This window comes from Neovison vison, chromosome 9, assembly GCF_020171115.1.
Source record: "Neovison vison isolate M4711 chromosome 9, ASM_NN_V1, whole genome shotgun sequence".
NCBI lineage: Eukaryota > Metazoa > Chordata > Mammalia > Carnivora > Mustelidae > Neogale > Neogale vison.
Window position 1 is genome coordinate 52,738,216 of NC_058099.1, and position 8,907 is coordinate 52,747,122.

An 8,907-nucleotide genomic window follows, 5' to 3' on the forward strand; every position below is an offset into this window, starting at 1 on the left:
GGGAGCTTCTTCCGCCTCTCTCTCTGCCTCCTCTCTGCCTACTTGTGATCTCTCTCTCTCTGTCAAATAAATAAGTAAAATATTTTTTTAAAAAAGCAATCATTAGACATAGCATTCTCTTCTTAAAGGAGACCATGTACGATGTGAGGGAAATGATATTGTACTTACATTTTTGCAGATTTCTCTGGGGTCCTTTATATCATGAAAAAGATCTGAAAAACAAATAAAGATATCATGAAATGATTTGTCTAAGACCCGAGTATCTGGTTCTGCGGGCTCTTTGTAGTTGAAACGGAATCTCTTTTCTTAATTTAGTTTGGATATGTTTACCCACATCAGTTTAGCATTGGTTTGGGTTGCAATGTATAAATGGAGAACTCCAGAATCTTGGTCGTTGGGAATCCGGATAATCTTCTACCAAGGAGAACAAGAAAAGTTGACACTCGTGGAGGTTAGAATTACCACCCTCAGAAAACACACTCAACTACAACCTGCTCATTCCCTTGCAAGACCTGCCTTAAAATCATCTAGCCCAGGCCCTAAGTGTCTTTTACCTTCCCCTAGTTTCCTCATTTTGAGGCACTCCTTAGGCTCTGTCATGATGTTTTTCCTTAAACAAAAGTAAATTTAGTTTTTTTGATTAACAGGTTGTGTGTGTGTGTGTGTGTGTGCGCACGCACGTGCATTAAGGGAAGTCAATACTTCATACAGGCAAAAAACAGATAAGTAAAAAATATATACTGAATGTCAGATAGGCTAAAGTGCTACGGGGAAAAAAAAAAAAAGGCCAAGAAAGTGGAAAGGGAAGTACATGTGGGTGGTGGGTAGATGGGGTTGTTCCAATTTTAGATTAGGTAATGGAGGAAGGTCTCCCTGATGGATGACATTGATCAAAGACCTGTAGGTGGTGAGAGAGCAAGCATGCAGCTTTTTAGGGAAAGAACGTTCCAGAAAGAAGGAATAGTAATTTCAAAGAGTGTAAAGCAGGAGCTTGCCTGGGTGTTGAAGGAGTGACAAGGAAGCCAATATGGCTAAAGCAGAGAGTGAGTAGGAGCGCCTGGGTGGCTCACTCAGTTGAGCCTTTGCCTTACACTCGGGTCATGATCCCAGTGTCCTGGATCAAGGCCCACATTGTGCTCCTTGCTCAGTAGGGAGTCTGCTTCTCCCTTTCCTGCTGGCCCCTCTATTCCTGCTCATGCTCACACTCTCTCCCTCCCAAATAAATTTTAAAAAGAGAGTAAACAGCAGAGAGGTGGGATATGAGGAATAATAAAAGGTAATAGGAGGGAAAAAGGCTGTACAGGACCTTGTCTCTAAATGAGATGGGAAGCCATTCAGGGGGAACTTTAGAATTCATTTATCAAAGAGTTACATGAACTGTTTAGATTAGTTAGGGGATAATTGACATTTTTATGATATTGAGTCTTTCTATCCAGGAAAATGTCATATCTTTCCATTTATCCTAGACTCTCTTTTATGTACTTCAATAAACCTTAATAGTTATTGTCCTATGAATCTTTTAAATTCTTACTAAGTTTATTACTTTGGTTTTAAAGGTTTATTTTTGTTTGGCTTGGTTTTTCATTCTTGTGAATGGGATTTCCCCCTTTCCATAGCAACCTCTAACTGTATGACCTCTAGGTCAACCACTATCCTGATCTCTATCCAACAGTTAGTTTTGCCTATTTTTATAAATATATTATATTTTATATCCAATGATTAGTATATCCATGTGATGATATATATATGATTTACATGATATATAATCATATGAGTATATAACAGCCATATATGATGTATACTTATATATCATATATCATATCATAATCATATGAATATATACATATAATATAGAGAGAAAAACTATTAACCTCTAATATATTTCCCTTATAATTACATTAAGATAGTTAAAAATTAATGCTAATATCAATTTAGTTCATTCTCTTGGAATATTTTGGTAATAATTATATTGCCTCTGAATAATTACATTTTTTAAAACTCAGCTTTGTGCCCAGTAGAGCACAGTAGACCCAACTACAACTACAAAATCAAGAGTCAGCTGCTCTACCAGATAAGCCAGTCAGACACCCCAGACCGTTTTTTCTCCTCAGTCTTGTGTTACCTAGTTTACCACATTAGATAGAATTCTCAGAAAGTTTCTGAATCAAAAGGGCAACAACATTTATCTTATTTGTGACATTAACGTGAAATAGTTCTTTTTTTTTTTTTTAAAGATTTTATTTATTTGAGAGAGAAAAAGAGGGAGAGCACAAGCAGGGGGTGAGGCAGAAGGAGAAGCAGGCTCCCCGCTGAGCAGGAATCCCTATCCCGGCCTTGATCCCAGGTTTCTGAGATCACCACCCGAGCCAAAGGCAGTTACTTAATTGACTGAGCCACTCAGGCATCCCTAATATTAAATAATTCTTACATTTACTCCCCTTAAATATAATTTTGACTGTAATATGTATTACAGATTATTTTTACATTAAGAAATTATCTTTCTCTTACTAATTTCCTATTTTTTTAAAACCAAAAGCCTATTTTTGCATTGGTGGTGAGCAATGTAAATGGGTTTTTTGTTTTGTTTTGTTTTGTTTATGTCAGACAGGTAATGTGCTGATGTCACAACAAGGTTTGAGGGAGACAAAAGTTACACAACAGCATGGACACCTAATCATCACACTTCTGAACTACATACTAATATACTAATATACCAGTGGTATATTAAACAAGCAAAACTGCGGAATATAAAAAAATGCCCCTATATGTTGTTGCTCATGGTCCAATTAAAATATATTCAGTGGGCAAGCTTTACCCACTTTGCCCATAGATAAATTTTTGAGATTTATCTATGTGATTCAATGATTCCTCCTCCTTGAATGAAAGTCAAGTTGGACTTTTTTTTTTTAAGATTTTATTTATTTGATAGACAGAGATCACAAATAGGCAGAGAGGCAGGCAGAGAGAGAGGAAGGGAAGCAGGCTCCGTGCTGAGCAGAGAGCCCGATGTGGGTGGGGCTCCATTTCAGGATCTTGGGACCATGACCTGAGCCGAAGGCAGAGACTTAAACCCACTAAGCCACCTAGGTGCCCCAAGTTGGACTTTTCTGATCACTCTTAGATAATTGGAAGTCCAGACATCATCATAAGGGGAGAATCTATTTTCAATACAGTAATTAGAACATCTTGTCAAATATATAAATTAATATATATTAACCCTTTAATCTGCATGCAAAGGTTAAGATTTCCCCAGTCACACACAGCAAGGGCATTGGTTTCAGGTGGGATGCTTGCTTTTACAGAGAAAAACATAGTGAATTTCTTCTTTCCTCATTAACTATTTAGAAGAAGGAGGTGAAATTAATACCATTAATACAATTAATTAATTGATTATTAATAATTAATACCATTAATACATAACTTCTATTGTAAGATGATCTCATACTCTTTGGATCTAGGAAATCTGTGGCTGTAATTTTTTTTAATTAAAATATTACACATCATATACCTCAGTGGAATTTTACAAAACGAGAACATCCTTGTTACTAGCTTCCAGATAAAAAAACTCCATATTACCAGACTGTAGAACTCTCCCTTACCCCACCTCTTAATCACTATGCTTATCTCTATCAATATAGGTTAGTTTTGCCTATTTTTTTCACCTTTCCATAAATGGAATTATATACAGAATGTACTATTTTGTATCTGGTTTCTTTCACTCCATGTGTGTGAGATTTACCTCTGTGATTCAATGATTCAGCAAGCCATTCTTTAATTTATTGCTGGATAATACTCTATGGTATGAATATATCACATTTATTTATCCATTCCACTGTTGATAGACATTTAGAAAGCTTTCAGTTTGGGCTAATATGAAAAATACTGCTATGAATATCTTGTGTATGTCTTTGATGTATATATGTATACATTTCTGTCAAACTAATTATGGGAAGTAGGAACGGAATTGCCGGGTCCAAAGGTCCAATAAACGTTTAAAGCTGTCTTCTTCCATTTTGAAGACTTTTGTAGATTCTTCTGAGGCTCCTTGCTGGTATTCTCCACCTACTACTCCTATGGCATGGGTAAAACAATTTCTGTCTGTTGCTCTCCATCAACTTCTGGTTTTCCAGTGGTCCTCTACATTGTCTCTTTCTTGGACATTCATTGCCTTTTGCATGAGTCTTCCTTTTTTTAAAATATATATTTTATTTATTTATTTCAGAAAGAGAGCAAGCACACACAAGCAGGGGGTAGTGCCAGAGGAAGAAGAAGAGGGAGAAGCAAGCAACTCACTGAGCAGGGAGCCCGACATGGGGCTCGAGCCCAGGACCCAAGGATCATGACCTGAGCCAAAGGCAGATGCTTAACTGATTGATCTACCCAGTAGTCCTGCATGAATCCTGGTCATGAGCCCACAAGGCTCCAGTCTGCCCTACCCCCTCATGTTCCCCCATCACAGAAGATGTATATCAAATTCTCCAAGGGGTTTTCTTAAAGCCCTTGACTAGAGAGTTGGGAGGAAATTTCTACCTCTGTTGCTTGGTGATCTGGGACAGAAAATATATCATAAATTTTCTCTAACGAAATCTCTTCAAAATTGTCCTTGAATTCCCCACATCTGGACCTTTGTAATGTTCGTAGAGTTAGTATGGGGTCCAAAATGGATTACTGTTCTTTTGAAAATTTGCACATTGGTCTATCTCATGACTCATTGTGTTTCTGGGTTTTTTTTTCCCTTGTACGTACAAATCTTTCATTGACCATCAGTCCACATCACAGCCACTATGTGTATTGGAAAACAACCTCAAGGGGAAGGGCTTTGAATAGTGTTGCTTATTCTTGTAAATGTTTGAAATTAATTTTATCAGGGGTGCCTGACTGGCTCAGTTGGTAGTATATGCAACTCTTGACATCAGAATTGTGGGTTCAAGCCCCACCTTGGGTATAGAGTACCTAAAAATAAAATCTTTAAAAATTTTTAATTAATTAAACAAATAAAATTAATTTTATCAATGGGTGTCAGTCTGGCTCAATAGGTAAGCATGTAACTCTTGATCTCAGGGTTGTAAATTCAAACCCTGTGCTGGGTGTAAAGAGTACTTAAAAATTGGGAAAACAAACAAACAAACAAAACAAAACAAAACAAAACCCTTTGGGGGCAGCTGGGTGGCTCAGTCAGTTAAGTGTCTGCCTTCCACTCAGGTCACGATCCTGGAGTCCTGAGATCGAGTCTTGGGATCCAACTATGTGTCAGGCTCTGATTGGGGAGGAGACTGCTTCTCCCTCTCCTTCTGCCACTCCCCTCTGCTTGTGCCTGGTCTCTCTGTCTCTACCAAACTAATAGCTAAAATCTTTTTAAAAAATTAAAATTAATAAAATTTTTTAAATCTTTAAAAAAGTTTTAATATATAAAATTAATTTTATCAAGTAATTAAACAATAAGAAAGCTTCCCTCTCTTGTGAAAGATGCTGTATTTCTTTTGTTTAAGTTATTGTAGCATTTTTTAGTTGATACACAATATTACATTAGTTTCAGGTATACAACATAATGATTCAACAAGTTTCTATGTTATGCTATGCTCACCATGAGTGTAGCTAGCATCTGTCACATACAGTCTCATTACAATATCAATGACTATATTCCTTATGCCCTTCCTTTTGTTTTTTTTTAAGATTTATTTATTTATTTGAGAGAGAAATCTAGAATGCATGTGCACGTCAGTGGAGGGGGTGGATAGAGGGAGAGATTCTGCAAGCTACTTCCCGCCCAGTGCAGAGCTTGACCTTGGGCTCCTTCCCACAACCCTTGAGATCATGACCTGAGCCAAAATCAAAGGGTCAGATGCTTAAACGACTGAGCCATCCAGGCACCCCTGTAGTCAATTAGAACCTTAAGCTAGATATTTCAAGCAGAAAGGTATATTATATTTAATGGAAGAGCTTACCAAGTAACCAGAAGGGCTGAAGGAAAAAGCTTTACACTGAGTGTAAGAGACAGTAATCTCATGGCCTGTAATGAAATGTGCATGGATCTTGGTTGTCCAACTCTTGTGGATACCACATCCCTAAGAACCGGAGTGGCTCTGGTACTTGTTTTAATCAATAAAATCAGTGAAGTGATACTGCACAGCTCTGGTCCTAGAGCTTCAGGAAGACCTGGCACCATTCCCTGTTCACTCTGGAGAAACCCCTTGCCTTTAAGAAGTCCAGTTACCCTGGGGAGAAACCAGTTGCAGAAACTACATGGAAGAGTGGAGACACAGGACCAAATAGGGAAGACCTGAGGAGGAACCCAGCCAAACGGGAGAACCAAGGCCACAGACATATGACCCATATTGAGCTTTCCAGCCAGTCTCCAGCTATTTGAGTTACTCTAACCAGGGCACCAGACAAGTAAGAGAAGAAGCCATCTTGGATGGCTCAGCCCCTGCAGATACTACATGGAGCCCTATGAAATACTCCCTCTGTGGCTTGTTCAAAGTTTTTGACGTAAATAGGAGAATTAGCAACATAGTTGTTTTTTGAAACCCCTAAATTTTGAAGTAGTCTTTTACACAGCAATAAATAACCAGAAAACATCTCCCAAACTCTGAGGGGAGGAAAAAAAACAAAAAACAAAACCAAAAAAACCTTCCAAAATCATGTGTGTTATTCTTAAATTCTGCCCTTACCCCAGCCCACTTCTCATTGTAACTCCAATAAATTAAGAACAAGTGTCCAAGTCCCCTGGGTGGGTCAGTTGCTTGAGCATCTGCCTTCGGCTCACATCATGATCCCAGTGTCCTGAGGTCGAGTCCCGCATCCTGTTCCCTGACCCGTGGGGAGTCTGCTTCTCCTACTTCCTGTTGCTCCCCCTGCTTGTGCCCTCTCTTTCTCTCTCTTCTCTCTCTGGCAAACAAATAAATAAAATCTTCCCAAGGGAAAAAAAAAAAAAGAGCAATTGTCAAAGCAAGCTACAAGAGCACTTAGAGGGAGCACACAGGTAGTTCTGCAAAAGAGTGCAGATTTGGGCAAAGTTTTTTTTTTTTTTTTTAAAGATTTTATTTATTTATTTGACAGAGAGAGATCACAAGTAGGCAGAGAGGCAGGCAGAGAGAGAGAGAGAGAGGAGGAAGCAGGCTCCCTGCTGAGGAGAGAGCCCGATGCGGGACTCGATCCCAAGACCCTGAGATCATGACCTGAGCCGAAGGCAGCGGCTTAATCCACTGAGCCACCCAGGAGCCCTTGGGCAAAGTTTTAAAGTCCTTTACAGGCCCCAGAGCAGCCAGACCTTTCTTTCACTTTCTATAGGTAGTTTATGTTGTCTTTTTATTTTATTTTATCTTATTTTATTTTTATTTTGTCTCTGGTTTAGACATCATCCCAAATTTTTATTTACTTCCATTTTTCAAAGCAGACTTATTAAGATTTGTTTTACATGCCATCAGATTGGTCCATTGGTCCATACAATTAAATCGGTTTCTCTGTTTGTAAATTTATAAAGTTGGGCAACCATCATCACAATCCGATCTGCTTCTTATTTCTGTAGATTTGCCATTTATTGACATTTCACATAAATGGAATCATATCACATCCACTTTTAAAAGAAAAAGGATCTGCATTTGTTTTTACACAAACAGTGTATGCTTTGTCTTAAAACTTCAAAAATACAGGTTTAAAAAAAAGAAAAATATTTTAAAAAGCAACTGTAACCCCACTACCAGGAGCTAAGGACAGTTAACATATATATAAAAGAGAGTATACATAGTACATAAAAAAGAGAGAGTAAAGTCAAAAACTTTTTTTGTGGCCTACAGGCCCTGCATGATCTGGAGTCTTTCAACATCAGCTAAGGCTTTGTTCCTACCCATCTCTGTACACTCCAGCCCAACAGGTTTTATTTCCCTTTCAAGAATATACCAAGCTCGGGGCACCTGGGTGGCTCAGTGGGTTAAAGCCTCTGCTTTTGGCTCAGGTCATGATCCCAGGGTCCTGGGGTTGAGCCCCGCATCGGGCTCTCTGCTCAGCAGGGAGCCTGCTTCCTCCTCTCTCTCTGCCTGCCTCTCTGCCTACTTGTGATCTCTGTCTGTCAAATGAATAAATAAAATCTTTAAAAAAAAAAAAAAAAGAATATACCAAGCTCTTCACACATGCCGCTCATCTTGCCTGGAACTCTTCCTTCACCCCTGGAGTGAGTAGCTCTTTCTCTTCCTTTGAGGAACTCTTTAGACCCTACCTATCTCTACAGAAAACCATCCCTGATTACCTTGCCAAATTAGGACCAAACTCACCCTCCTTTTCATATGTTCTCTTCATACCACCTGATTTGATCTGAAATTTATTCATGTGCCTGCTTTTTTTGTTGTTGTTCTTTTGTGTCCTTTATTTGATAGTAAATTTCATGAGGGCAAGAATGGCCGATAACGAATATGTTTAGTGCTGTATCCTTAACACCTCTTACCAAACATATTAAGTGTTAGTGGAATGAATGACTTAAATAAAGCCTATTGTCCTCTCTGTGCCTCAGTTCCCTCAACAAAAGTAGGGAAAAAAGTTGTACATTTCTCATAGGATTTTTGTGATGACATAGTAAACTCTCAATAATTTTTAAATTATTATTATCATCATCATTTTGGAATCTTTGAGATGACTTTTTTTTATTGCTTTATTCAGTCTGGAATTTTCGGTCTTTATTTCAGTTTTGCAATTTTCTTCACCTCAAATGTCCTATTTGTTTGGGTTGTTTAATCCTGTCCTCTTTTATGTAGCTGGTGTAGGAAGAGGGCCTTGAGTCTCATCCTTCCATCCTTCTTTCCTGTCTAGAAGACCAAAGAGAATTCAGAGTGGGGCCCAAGATTAAGAGGACAGGGAGGGTATGGATGTCCAGAACTGTGCTCTATGCCTTCAAGAGAAATGCTTGATTTTCCT

At 38.5% G+C, this 8,907-nt stretch overlaps 1 non-coding gene across 1 annotated transcript; it reads right to left on the minus strand.

Moving 5' to 3' along the window:
- Positions 1-2,598: 2,598 nt before the first annotated feature.
- LOC122917928 lies at positions 2,599-2,702 on the minus strand. Its single transcript, XR_006386539.1, has one exon. It is a non-coding gene; the product is annotated as a small nucleolar RNA U13 (small nucleolar RNA).
- Between the last annotated feature and the right edge of the window lie 6,205 nt (positions 2,703-8,907).